This window comes from Rutidosis leptorrhynchoides, chromosome 2, assembly GCF_046630445.1.
Source record: "Rutidosis leptorrhynchoides isolate AG116_Rl617_1_P2 chromosome 2, CSIRO_AGI_Rlap_v1, whole genome shotgun sequence".
In the NCBI taxonomy this organism is placed as follows: domain Eukaryota; kingdom Viridiplantae; phylum Streptophyta; class Magnoliopsida; order Asterales; family Asteraceae; genus Rutidosis; species Rutidosis leptorrhynchoides.
The window spans coordinates 130242148-130256967 of NC_092334.1; the positions used below are offsets into that span (position 1 = coordinate 130242148).

At 28.4% G+C, this 14820-nt stretch overlaps 1 non-coding gene across 1 annotated transcript; it reads left to right on the forward strand.

Annotated features, from left to right (window-relative positions):
* The first annotated feature begins 1210 nt into the window (after positions 1-1210).
* On the forward strand, positions 1211-1317 carry LOC139894857 (small nucleolar RNA R71). The gene has a single exon (XR_011775337.1). It is a non-coding gene; the product is annotated as a small nucleolar RNA R71 (small nucleolar RNA).
* Positions 1318-14820: the final 13503 nt, after the last annotated feature.

A 14820-nucleotide genomic window follows, 5' to 3' on the forward strand; every position in this document is an offset into this window, starting at 1 on the left:
ATATAATGAAAGAGGCATAACACTCACACTCGCACCTAAATTTGCTAGTGCATCATACATGACACAATCACTAAGTAGACAAGGAACAATAAATTCACCCGGATCACCCAACCTGGGTGGAGGTTTCGGTGGAACTGTCTTCACCGGGTTTATTTTTACGGTTTTTGTTTCTTGCACTTTCTTATTCTTCTTCTTCTTTTCAAAGGTATCACAAACTTTATTACCTATCACTTGCTCATACTCAATTCCTTTTCTTGGAAATGGGATGGGTGGTCTGTATGGTGCCACCACTGGCTTTACATACTCGGGTGGTGGTGGTGTTGTAACTTCTTCATTGTTACTCACATCTAAAACCTTCCTATCTTCTAATGCTGGTTTTTCAGAATTCGTTGATACCATATTAACATTCTCATTCCGAGGATTTACTTCAGTATCACTCGGTAGCTTTCCTTGTTCCCTCTCACTCATCATGCTAGCAAGAGTACCTACGTATTTTTCTAGATTCAAAATGGAAGCTTGTTGAGTTCTTAATGACTGATCAAACCTCTCATTTGTTTGGGTTTGAGATGTAATAAATTGTGTTTGAGATTCCATTAGCTTTTGTACCATTTCTTCCAGATTTGACTTTTTCTCTTCGGTTTGTTGTGGTGGTTTATACAAGCCAGGTCTTTGTTGATTGAAAGTGTTGTTTTGAGTTGGTTGGTTATTCGAACCTTATTGGTTGTACGAGTTATTGTTGGGTCTATTTGGATTATAAAGAATGTTTTGATTTCGATTGAAGTTAGGCCTTGGCGGTTGATAATTATTTTGATAATTATTTCTCAGCCTTTGGTTCATGTAGGAAACATTCTCACGTTGTTCCATTGTTTGTTCAATGTTACAATCTTTCGCTAAGTGTGGTCCACCGCATTGCTCACAACTGATTCGTATTGCGTGAATATCTTTAGTCATCTTTTCCATTCGTCTTTCATCTATTTTTGCGGAAACAGAATCAAAATCATGGCTAGAATCGGCTCTAGCCACTTTAGATGAACGAAAGATATCTTTTTACTGGTGCCACTCATGTGAGTGGGATGCTGTGTTATCAATAATTTTGTGAGCTTCGATTGCGGTTTTCTTCATAATGGAACCACCAGCTGCTGTGTCAATGTCTTTTCTTGTAGCAACATCGCATCCTTGGTAGAATATTTGCACTATTTGATAATTATCTAAACCGTGCTGAGGACATCCTCTCAATAACTTTCCGAATCTTGTCCATGCCTCATATAATGTTTCATTTGGCTTTTGTGTGAACGTAACAATTTCTCCTTGAAGTCTCACGGCTTTAAATGCCGGAAAGAATCTTTTAAGAATTTTCTCAACTAAAACATCCCATGTATCAATCGCTCCTTCAGGTAACGATTCTAACCAATCTTTGGCTTCTCCCTTTAAAGTCCAGGGAAATAACATGAGATAGATCTGTTCATCCTCAACTTCTCTGATTTTAAATAAAGTACAGATCCTATTAAAGGTTCGAAGATGTTCGTTTGGATCTTCTTTTGGTGTACCACTAAATTGGCATTGATTAGTTACCATGTGTAGGATTTGTCCTTTGATTTCATAATCTGGTGCATTAATGTCTGGCTTAATAATGTCGTGACCTTGGCCCGTGCGTGTGGCTCTCATTCGGTCTTCCATACTTTGAGGTTCCGTTACTTCCATAATTGAATTTGTTGAATAAGAATCACTAGAGGATTCTGATTTAACGGTTTGTGGTTCAGGAGGAATGATTAGTAGTTCAGGATCTTGGAATTGTCCTTGAATATCCTCCGGGTTCTCAATTGTGAAGTCGGGTTCAAAAATGAATTATCAGATTTTTGAATTGGAGTAGTTGTTCGACTTGACAATGATTTTAAAGAAAAATCAACGGCGACAATATTGACTAGATGTGTTGATCAAGTTACAGGTGGTGAACGTATGAAAGGTGGTGAACGTCTTGCTCGGTGCATTCACTGAATATCCTATTAGTTATAAATATAAAAATTATATAAGTTATTAAATTAATAGACATTTCTGATTTTGCCCACGTTTCGAATAGCCAATAGATGCAGCAGGTAGCCAGGACCCTTTAAATCGGAAGCCCACAACTCGCCAATAACAAATCCAACTATTACTACGAACCAGAAAATTTTGGATGTCTATCAATTTAACCGCTTAAAATATTTTTTCGTCAAAATTTAAAGAAGATAAAAATCTATGTCCTAAAAACTAGAGCGTAGAAATGAGAAAGAAAAGAGTGCGTCGAAAAACAAAAAGTCGAAAAATAAGAAAGAAAAGCGTCGAAACTTAAAAGTCTAAAAACTAAAAATTAAAAATTGCGTCTAAAGGTATTAAAGCTTAAAAGGAACTCTATATCCAAAACGGCAATAACTTAAAAAGGCACTAAAACTTATTTAAAACTAAAGCGATAAGAGACGTCGTAAAATTCTAAAGCGCCTAAATCTTAATCTAAAAAAAAGCACTTGAGGAATTTTACGACAAAGCTTAAGAATCTAGAAATACTACGGCAAAATACTAAGCTTAAAACTATATATTACGAACGATAATTATAAAGACTACGAAAAAACGATTAAAAAAAATTACAAAATACAAAAAGAAAAATAAAGTTATAAAAATACAATTTTATAAAAATATTATTTTTATATTATTATTATAAAAATATTAATCTATATAATTAATAATAATAATTAAAACTTAAAATTACAACTTTAATTAAAACTAGATATAAATATTAATATTAAACTAAACCCTAAATAATAAATAATAATTAAAAATTTAAACCTAAAATCACATTAAATGCTAGGGTTCAGTCCTGTCAGAACCCACCTCTCTACAGCTCCGAGATCGCGGAGTAATACAGTAACGGACTGGTACTGGGCTAAAACAGGCTCGGCCCAACTTAAATTTATAATTATTTTGGGCTACGAATAAGCTTTGGCCCAGTTCGATTATATATATATATATATATATATATATATATATATATATATATATATATATATATATATATATATATATATATATATATATTAGATTTTTAAGAGTTTTATAAAATAATAGATAGATAATTTTTATAAAATAAAAAGAAACTTATATTTTAAAAACTTAAAATAAAAATACTTTTATAACAAAATCTTAAAAATATAACTTTTTTATTATTATTTTTATATTATTTAAAACTTATAAAAAAACTATATTTTTACAAAAAAAAAATAGATTAAAAACTTATATATATATTTTCTATAGTGTTAGGCTTTCGGCTCCCCGGCAGCGGTGCCAAAAACTTGATGTGCGAGCGAAGGGGTACGAAATATACTTATTTTTAATATGAAATACGGCGAAATATGATACAAGTTTTATATATTTATATAGATGAATATACCTATACCTTGCTACAACACTTATAGGCAGTGTACCTAATCGTAGAGTAGTGTAGTTTTTCGTAACTCCGGTTTGTTCCACAGGGAGCTAGCGATTACATACTATATTTTTAACAACTATATTTGTATAAAATATATATAATCATATATAGTAATATTATTATAAAAGGGGGTTTATACCGTTTAATGACCAGTTTGTCGATTTTATATTTTAAGCGTAAAGATAAATGACGATAATATAAATGATAGAATTTAAATTGCGATAAAGTAAATTGCAGTAATTAAAATGACAGTAAATAAAGGTACGATGAAATATGAAATAAAAGTATTATGCATATTTAAACTTCCGTAATCATGATGTTTGACGTTTTGATTTTAATTTATTTATCTGGGTTAATTGTCCTTTGTCATGGATTTATTTGATACCTATCTGGTTTTTGTCCATAATAGTCCATCGGTCATAATTATAAAATGCTCATCAAATTAACCTTATTCCCAAAGTCAAATATTCCAACTAATTAGGGATTCGAACTGTAACAAGGTTTTAATACTTTGTTTAATGATTACACCAGGTTGTCGACTGCGTATAATACAAGGTTTTAATACTTTGTTAACAATTACACCAATTACCATTGTATGTAATCCACCCCTGTTTTAATAAGATATGAACATTAATTTACCCACTTGATCAGTTTGAATAATCAATTACCCAACCCGAATAATTAATTAAATGATCGTAAAAGATGTCGTATAAACGTCACTAAATAGGACATGCATAATCATTTAATAATTATTAGATTAACTAATTTGAAGATAGGTTCGACAGATTCCAATGAGTTAGTTCATAGTCCAATGTCCACAAGTGTCGTACTTTTGTCCAAACCCGAATTTTGGTACAAAATCCAATAACCCCGTCATAATATTTAGTCCAACATCACGATTACTTCGGCTCAAATAAGCATAATAATAACTTAGTTACGAGACATTAATTTAAAAAAGAAGAACATAGCTTACAGTGGTATTTAATCGCGTAGCGTTACACGGGTAGAGTTCCGACTTTAAAACCCGTAAAACATTTCTTTCAATAATCTTATTATTATTATTATTATTATTAAATTAAACTTAAAATTATATATATATATATATATATATATATATATATATATATATATATATATATATATATATATATATATATATATATATATATCGATAGATTGAAAGAAAGGAAAAGAAAAAGGTGTGTAGAATTCGAGCAGAATGCGTGAGCTTTTATAGGTCTACTTTGAACTGTACAGCTCTGCGAGTGAGGTACTTTTGTGCCTTACAGCTCCGTGAGTGTGGAGCTTCGGATTCCAGCTCACCAAATTGAGTTAAACGTGGGCTGCTGAATATTATAATATATAATATAATAATATATAATTTCATATAATTATATATATATTATATTATATTCTTATGCATAGTTGACTTGTAATTTTAGCTCCGTTGAGTTGTACGTTGATGCTCGGTTTATGTCTCAGTTCTGAATTTTCGAACGACTTTTCGTACGCTTAGATATCTTGTATTTTGCGTTTCGCGGCTTGTACTCTTGTCATTTTTAGGCGTTTCTCATCAATAAATTGAAACACTTGGATTGTACTTTGTACTTTTTTGCTTTTTGGTCATTTGCGTCTTCAAATCGTCGATTCTGTCTTTTGTCTTCGCACTTATTTATTTAAACGATTATTACAAAAAAATAGAACAATTGCAACTAAAAGCTTTACATATTGGAAGGATATTGCGCCTAAATATATGTTCATTTGGAGCACTATCAATATTTATAATGAAAAATACGATGATATCTTATGATTTTAGGTTCAAAGTGTGATGAAGAAATTCATTCACAATGATTTGGAACAAGTAAGGAGCAAGATATTCGCTAAAGATTTCATCAGAATCAGAATCATCAGGATTCTTTATGTATAAGTTTAGTCCTTGTAATTTGTCCACAGCCTCCTTCATAATTTCGCAAAATTCGCTTTTTGGTACTAAATTTTCTATTGAGCGTTTCCAACACTCCCTTCTTTATTATCATACTTTCGATGGTTGAGGTCGTTTATGGTTGTCTACCGTTTCTGCTGCTTCATTCCGCTTTTTCAAAATTTAGAGTATTGAATCGTAGATTGGGTGTTTTTCAGAATTTTAGAATTGAAAGTCATAATTCTAAGAAATAAATGTTATATGTATATATATAGCGGTTGATGTAGAAACATTGCGAGATTCGAAATACTGATTGCTAATTCTTGGTAATTGATATGACATTTCTCGTTACAAGATGCGGATGTGTATATTATAGGGTTTGGGTATATATAATGATTTTTCGAAAAGTCAAAGATCAAAGGAGTTGCTGGTAAGTTTACTGTTAATGTGGTGGAATATAAACAATTCTCCGATAACGATGGCGAAAGAGCATCGTATATATCGAGTTATAATAAGACTATTTCAATTGAAAAGTCGAAGATGATTTGTTGGAGCAGTGACAAAACTGTCTATTTTGAAAATGAATTAAAAATTATCTTAGCTAATAAATGTCAAAGGGTCTGACATGGATATGTGTTAAACTATGACTTTGGTTTCGAGGGTTTTTCAGGTGCATAACTATATGCATAAATCTTTCCTTCCGTAGATGAAGTGTGGTTGGTTCATCCGCTCAATTGAGGTGTTTTCAAGAATCATGAAATGTTTGGACGCAGATTGTAATCGCCAAGATACAAATGAGGTTTAAGATGAAATCAAGTGGCAAACTTGAAGAAATGTTTAGTTTCATATGTTAAAATCAATATTTTAATTCATTTTAATTGTCCAATGTTAGTAGTCCACAGTTAGTAGTTCAATAACTCATATATAGTTTAATATATAATATTCGAATTAATTAATACGTGTCGTGACCCATTGTATACAAGTCTCAGACACGATCACAACTCAAAGTATATATATTATTTGAGAATCAACCTCAACCCTCTATAACTAACTTGAACATTACTGCATAAAGAGTGTCTATGGTTATTCCAAATAATATATATAGATGACGTCGATATGATATATCAAAACATTGTATATGTGTCCCGATATTTAAAGTGCGTAAATAACAGTATTTAAATGACGATAAATAAAGTGCCTAAAATAAATAACAGAAATTAAATGACGATAAATAAAATTGCGAGAATTAAAATTGCGATAAATAAATTGCGATAAATAAATTACGATAAATAAATTGCGATAAATAAAATGTAATAAGGAATTAACAGTTAGCTAGGAACAGTTAGCTAGGATTTTGTTAGCGTGGATTCTTAACAAAATTTCTCATAGTTAATTTGTTTGTTTCTAACAAATTTTATTTTATTTTTGTTCAATGTTTTCTTCATTATGCCACTTGTTGGATTTTGATAGGTCAAAATCCAAATATGAAATTGAATGAAAATGGTTATTCTGTGGTGACGGATACGTATATCTTTGGATGTAAGTAAGATAGTAAATGACTGTTGAATCTGACTTGAAGAATGTACGGTGTAACTTATTAATGTGAAATCTAAATATTCCTCGGGTATTACCTACCCGTTAAAATATTTTCACCATTAACAGTTTGTATGAAAGAATTTTTAATTATAATCTTTATGAAAATATATATACGTATATATTTTCTTCAGATATAATCATGGATTTAATGAGTTAATGTGATATTAATCTCATTTAGTTTTCGGTTGGAACTAGAAATGAATAAACTCTAACATTAGAGATTACATAATCGCCATGAAGAACGAAGATAATTGATGTAGAACGATATGTAGAATGATGATTATACTTGAGGTACAGAATGAGATGTTGAGGTGTGGATTGTTGATGGTACTGGTGCTGTTATTGATGGTACTGTTGGTGCCGATAATGTTAATGAAGCTGGTCAATTCTGCACCATATTCTCCAAATTGATTACTCGAGCGCGAAGTTCGTTGACTTCTTCTATTATTCTGGGATGATTATCGGTCGGAATGAGCTGGTGAATAATTTTTAGAATTTTAGATAGAATATAATCGTGGCGAGATATTCTGGTAATGATGGTGAAAATGGTGTTTCGAATTAGTTCGCCGGTGAGTGCTTCAGGTTCATCGCCTAGAAGGAAATTTGGTTGATGGAAAGTATCGCCTTCTTCTCGTTTCCATTGGTTAAGTCGACTACGAACTCATCCCCAATTCATCCAGATTTGATGATGGCAAATGGGTTGATCCATTCCGGTTACACTGCTTTCGGAGTTCGAGTGGAAATCCATATCGGAATAGCTGTCGGAATCTGAGGAATTTGAACTAGTTGCGAGTTCCATCTTTTACGGTTAGATAAAGGGTTTTTGATATGAAATGATTTTTAGATATCAGATGATATTCTAATTACATAGAATACTTATGTATAGTGCAGAAGATCCCGTAGATTATGGAGGAATTTTCGGAAGCTGTCAGGAAAAGTTTACAGTAACAGATACGCTAAGATACGAATTTATCTATACACTATCTATGCAATAGAGGCAGTAAGACGTGTCTAGACTTTAAGGATGATAAGCAAGTAATTTTTCGACACGAAATGATAAGCAAAACTTTTGACATGCAGACACGGTCGAAGTCCAAACTCACTAATGCATCTAAACAACTATCAGTTAGACACACTAATGTAAGACCTGGTTCGCTAAGACCACTGCTATGATACCAACTTTAACGACCCGTTCATATCGATTATAAACGATTCATATCAATTGATTTCATCGCGAGGTACTTGACCTCTATATGATACATTTTACAAACATTGCATTCGATTTTAAGAGACACACTTTCATTACATCGGAAGTTGACCGATATGCATATCCTTTAATAATATATCCAAACTATGAATGACTTAATATTAATCTTGATGAACTCAACGACTTGAATGCAACGTCTTTTGAAATATGGCATGAATGACTCCAAGTAATATCTCTAAAATGAGCAAATGCACAGCGGAAGATTTCTTTCATACCTGAGAATAAACATGCTTTCAAGTGTCAACCAAAAGGTTGGTGAGTTCATTAGTTTATTGTAATCAATCATTTCCATAATTTTAATAGACCACAAGATTTCCTTTATTCAATAATCATACACTCGCAGGTGTTTAAAAATCATTCATATGGATTGAACACCTGGTAACCGACATTAACATAATGCATATAGAATATCCCCAAAACAGAAATCCATCTGTATTAATAACTCAAAGTACTAAAGCATACCATTTTCCAGTATGGGGGGAGTTAGTGCCCGTAGATCTACCTTTAGAATTCGCGTCAATTAGGGTGTCTGTTCCCTAATTCTTAGGCTACCAAGCTAAAAAGGGTGATATTCGGTATAATAATCCAACCATAGAATGTAGTTTCAATTACTTGTGTCTATTTCGTAAAACAGTTATAAAAGCAGTGCATGTATTCTCAGTCCCAAAAATATATATTGCAAAAGCATTTAAAAAGGGTGCAAATGAAACTCACAATACTGTATTTTGTAGTAAAAATACATATGACGACATTGAACAATGCAGGGTTGACCTCGGATTCACGAACCTATATCATTTGTATATATATTAAAACACATACTCGCAATCGAACAATTTCATATATTATAACTTTATATATTATATATTTAATTTGTATATATATTTGAAAATGATTATTATTTGTATAGTTATATATATATATATATTCTAAAAATACCTAATTGGTTATATATATGAGTATTTATATATATATATATATATATATATATATATATATATATATATATATATATATATATATATATATATATATTGTAAATATAATTAATTTATACTTATATGTAATATACTTATAAGTATATTTTTATATAGATAATAATATTTAATATAAATAAAAGTTGTATTTAATTATATTGATAATAACATTACTACTAATGATATTCATATTAATAATATTTTTATTAATAATAATAATAATAATAATAATAATAATAATAATAATAATAATAATAATAATAATAATAATAATAATAATAATAATAATAATAATAATAATAGTACTAAAAATGGTACTAATGCTAATATTAATGAAAATAATAATAAATTGTGTTATTTTTATAATAACACTAATATTAATAATCATAATCATAATCATAATAATATTTGTATCAATATTAATCATATTAATAATACTAATACTACTTAATAATAATACTAGTAATGATAATAATTTTAGTAATAACAATAATAATAATAATAATAATAATAATAATAATAATAATAATAATAATAATAATAATAATAAAAATGATAATAATAATAATAATAATAATAATAATAATGAAATGATAATAATCATAATCATAATAAGACTTATAATCATAATAATAACAATTATATTATTAATCTTAGTGTATATATATATATATATATATATATATATAATCGATTTTTAATTACTAATAATAGCAATGACAATAACAATAATAATAATAATAATAATAATAATAATAATAATAATAATAATAATAACAATAATAACAATAATAATAATAATAATAATAATAATAATAATAATAATAATAATAATAATAATAATAATAATAATAATAATAATAATAATAATAATAATTTTTAAAATTGAAAAACTACCTCACAAGCTTTTAAAAAAAATTGCTGTCCACGCCCAAGCTCGAACCCGAGACCTCTCGTAAACACATAACACTCCTTAACCATAGAACCATATCTGTTTTTCCTGAATTAATACGGATTTAATTCCCTTTAACCCATTTCTTTTTCTGTTTCTTTTTCTTCTTCTTCTTCCATTCAAACTTGACCCAAGTTCAAACCAACGTATTAACAAGCTTTGAAGTTCGATTTACATCAAAAATTGAAACATAAACATCCTTTAATGAGTAACTGAATTAATTTAAAACAGAAAAAAATAAAAATAAAATCGAGCTGTTAAAAGAAAAGAACACGATGAACTCAAAATCAAACTCGAATCTAGAGGCTGTTACAGGGCACGATTTCAACATGAAAGAGGTGCTAAATCATATTTAGAAACTTTCTAGATAATAAATTTAACTTAAAACACTAAAACACGTTCGAATTTCGTGATGAACAATCCATTTGACTTTTTGAAAATAAACTTTGACTCCAAAATTAAAGTTTGATATAAAGAACTGGGATATGAAGCTTTGCAGATAGTTCGATTGAGAGCTTTATAACCTAACTGCAATAAAGGATTTTGAAATTAAACTCAAATTCGATGTTTTTGAAAAATTTGTCAAGAACAGAGGATTTTGAGTGTTATTTCTTTTCTTTTTATTTCAATTGATAAAAACAGTTGTATTTGATAATTGATAATAATAGTGAACTGATTTAATGGCTTATGTCCAATAGCATGAATTACTTGGTTGTTTTATAACAATTAAACTCGACAGCAAGAATCATCAGGCACATAAGAAAATAAAAAAATAAAAAAAGTGAAAGGGATTGCTAATGAAAATTGGATTTTATCAGTGATTGGAGATCGATGTACACTTTCAGCAGACAAGAAAATATATAAAAAATATATCTGATAGAGAAGTGTAAAAGATTCAAGTCATTATCTTCATTTATTTTTATATATAATTAATATTAATAACAAATAAGTATTATTAATAATATAAATAATAATAATTATTATATAAATAATAATAATCTTAACAATACTGATAATAATAATTATTAATAACAATTAAAAATGATATTATTAATGATAATAATAATATTAAATTGTATTATTTTTACATTAATATTTATAATATTAATTAATAAATGTAATTATAAAATAATAATAATAATAATAATCTTAATAATATCTACTATCATAATTTTTATTATTAATTATAATAATAATGATATTAATAATGATAACCATAACATGTTGTAATATTTTTATTATAATAATAATATTGATATTTATAATAAAAATGATTATTCTTATTAGTAATAGTAAAAGTTATAATAATATTATCAATGATACTAATAATAGTAATAATTACAAAAATTTTATTAATAATAGTATAACCATATATTTATGTATATATATATATATATATATATATATATATATATATATATATATATATATATATATATATATATATATATATATATATATATATATATATATATATATCCCTTTTCATAATTATATTAAGAATACTAATGTAGATGTTAAAATTGAAAGTAATAATAATATTACTATAACAATTATAATTTAACTTATAATTAACCTTGTTATATTAGATATTAATATTACATATTATTAATTATATGTTATATATAATATCGTACATTGAATATTCAATAATCAAACATTATAATATAGGAATCATATTTTTGTAACAACTTAATAATTTTATGTATTACATTAAATATTCAATTAAATTCAAATGATTAAATTGTATTTTATTATCACTGATTATTATATAGATATACTATTATTTATATTTACCTATATATATATATATATACATATTTAAATATATATGTATCTATTTACAAATAGTTGTTCGTGAATCATCGGGAATGGCCAAAGGTCAATTGAAAGTATGACAACAGTTCAAACTTTTTGAGACTTAACATAACAGACTTTGCTTATCGTGTCAAAACATATAAAGATTAAGTTTAAATTTGGTCAGAAATTTCCGGGTCGTCACAGTACCTACTCGTTAAAGAAATTTCATCCCGAAATTTGAATGCGGTCGTCATGGCTAACAATAAAAATGTTTTCATGACGATTATGAGTTTATAAATAGAGTTTTATCAACATTGAGTAATATTGATAAAATAATTCGATTACTCGAAGTGTACTAGTGAAGCTATCACAAAAGATTGAGATAGAGATTTAACTTTTGACATAGTCACGGTGGATTTCCGGAATTCAAGGAATTTTGAGAAAATCTTCGAAATCAAAAAAAAAATTTGATTCTTCGGCGAATAAGGAAATTAAGATCTCTATGATTAAATACGGTGACCTGCCTCGATTACTCTGTCTGATATTTTCATTATAAATTAAGCTCTTCCGTTCCATTATTCTCACCATTCCTATACTTTCTTTCTTAGTTTATACATCCAAAAGATTGTGAAAATGCTTAATTCAGTTCTAATCCTCTATATTTTTCTAATTATCATTTCTGTCATCCTTCTTTTCAATCCTCCACCAGAAAAATCTGTTTACTTCTGTTATTTCCATGGGGTGATACTATTCTTAATTCTACCGTGTCTTTATATTGATATTCGTATTAATATCCACTGTTTGTAACCTCTGTGTTGTTATTGGCTTTATATTTTCTCTTATATTTTGGAGCTCTTTGCCTTTTTATTCTCTTCTCGAACTCTAGTAAAGCGAGTAATGGTCCAGAATTCGTAAGTATGGAGTTTCGAATGAACTTAAATGTCTAAACAACAAAGAACGTAATAGCACGATTTGATTGGTTAAATTACCAGAATTCAGGAGAAAAGGTAGGACTATCAGGAAAATTATATTCTTGATATGCTTGAAGATTAGATAGAATGTAAGAGTCGTGTAACATGGCACATGATGACGTTATAGTATGTGAATCATCACGTTCCATTAGAAACTCAGCATGACTTATTGTAATATAATCACATTGATCAAGTGTCATTATATTATACTAACTCATGCTTCAGCTCCCAAAACTTTTTCAAAAACACTCAAAGTTTAAACTCGAAAGTTTACAGAATATAGAAACTAACAGTTTCTTATATGATGTAACACTAATAGCGTAAAGAGATTAATGATTTCAGATAAGAATAGTTATGAAAATATCTTCAGAAATATGGAGGATATTTATAATAAAAAATACGATGATATCTTATGATTTTAGGTTCAAAGTGTGATGAAGAAATTCATTCACAATGATTTGGAACAAGTAAGGAGCAAGATATTCGCTAAAGATTTCACCAGAATCAGAATCATCAGGATTCTTTATGTACAAGTTTAGTCCTTGTGATTTGTCCACCGCCTCCTTCATAATTTCGCATAATCCGCTTTTTGGTACTAAATTTTCTATTGAGCGTTTCCAACACTCCCTTCTTTATTATCATACTTTCGATGGTTGAGGTCGTTTATGGTTGTCTACCGTTTCTGCTGCTTCATTCCGCTTTTTCAAACTTTGGAGTATTGATTCATAGACTAGGTGCTTTTCAGAATTTCAGAATTGAAAGTCATAATTCTAAGAAATAAATGTTATATGTATATATATAGCGGTTGATGTAGAAACATTGCGAGATTTGAAATACTGATTGCTAATTCTTGGTAATTGATATGACATTTCTCGTTACAAGATGCGGATGTGTATATGATAGGGTTTTGGTATATATAATGATTTTTTGAAAAGTCAAAGATCAAAGGAGTTGCTGGTAAGTTTACTGTTAATGTGGTGGAATATAAACGATTCTCCGATAACGATGGCGAAAGAGCATCATATATATCGAGTTATAATAAGACTGTTTCAATTGAAAAGTCGAAGTTGACTTGTTGGAGCTGTGACAAAACTGTCTATTTTGAAAATGAATTAAAAAATTATTTTAGCTAATAAATGCCAAAGGGTCTGACACGGATATGTGTTAAACTATGACTTTGGTTTCGAGAGTTTTTCAGGTGCATAACTATATGCATAAATCTTTTCTTCCATAGATGAAGTGCGGTTGGTTCATCCTCTCAATTGAGGTGTTTTTAAGAATCATTAAATGTTTGGACGCAGATTGTAATCGCCAAGATACAAATGAGGTTTAAGATGAAATCAAGTGGCAAACTTGAAGAAATGTTTAGTTTCATATGTTAAAATCAATATTTTAATTCATTTTAATTGTCCAATGTTAGTAGTCCACGGTTAGTAGTTCAATAACTCATATATAGTTTAATATATAATATTCAAATTAATTAATACTTGTCGTGACCCATTGTATACAAGTCTCAGACTCGATCACAACTCAAAGTATATATATTATTTGAGAATCAACCTTAACCCTCTATAGCTAACTCGAACATTACTGCATATAGAGTGTCTATGGTTATTCCAAATAATATATATAGATGACGTCGATATGATATGTCAAAACATTGTATATGTGTCCCGATATTTAAAATGCGTAAATAACAGTATTTAAATGACGATAAATAAAGTGCCTAAAATAAATAACAGAAATTAAATGATGATAAATAAAATTGCGAGAATTAAAATTGCGAAAAATAAATTGCGATAAATAAATTACGATAAATAAAATGTAATAAGGAATTAGCAGTTAGCTAGGAACAGTTAGCTAGGATTTTGTTAGCTGA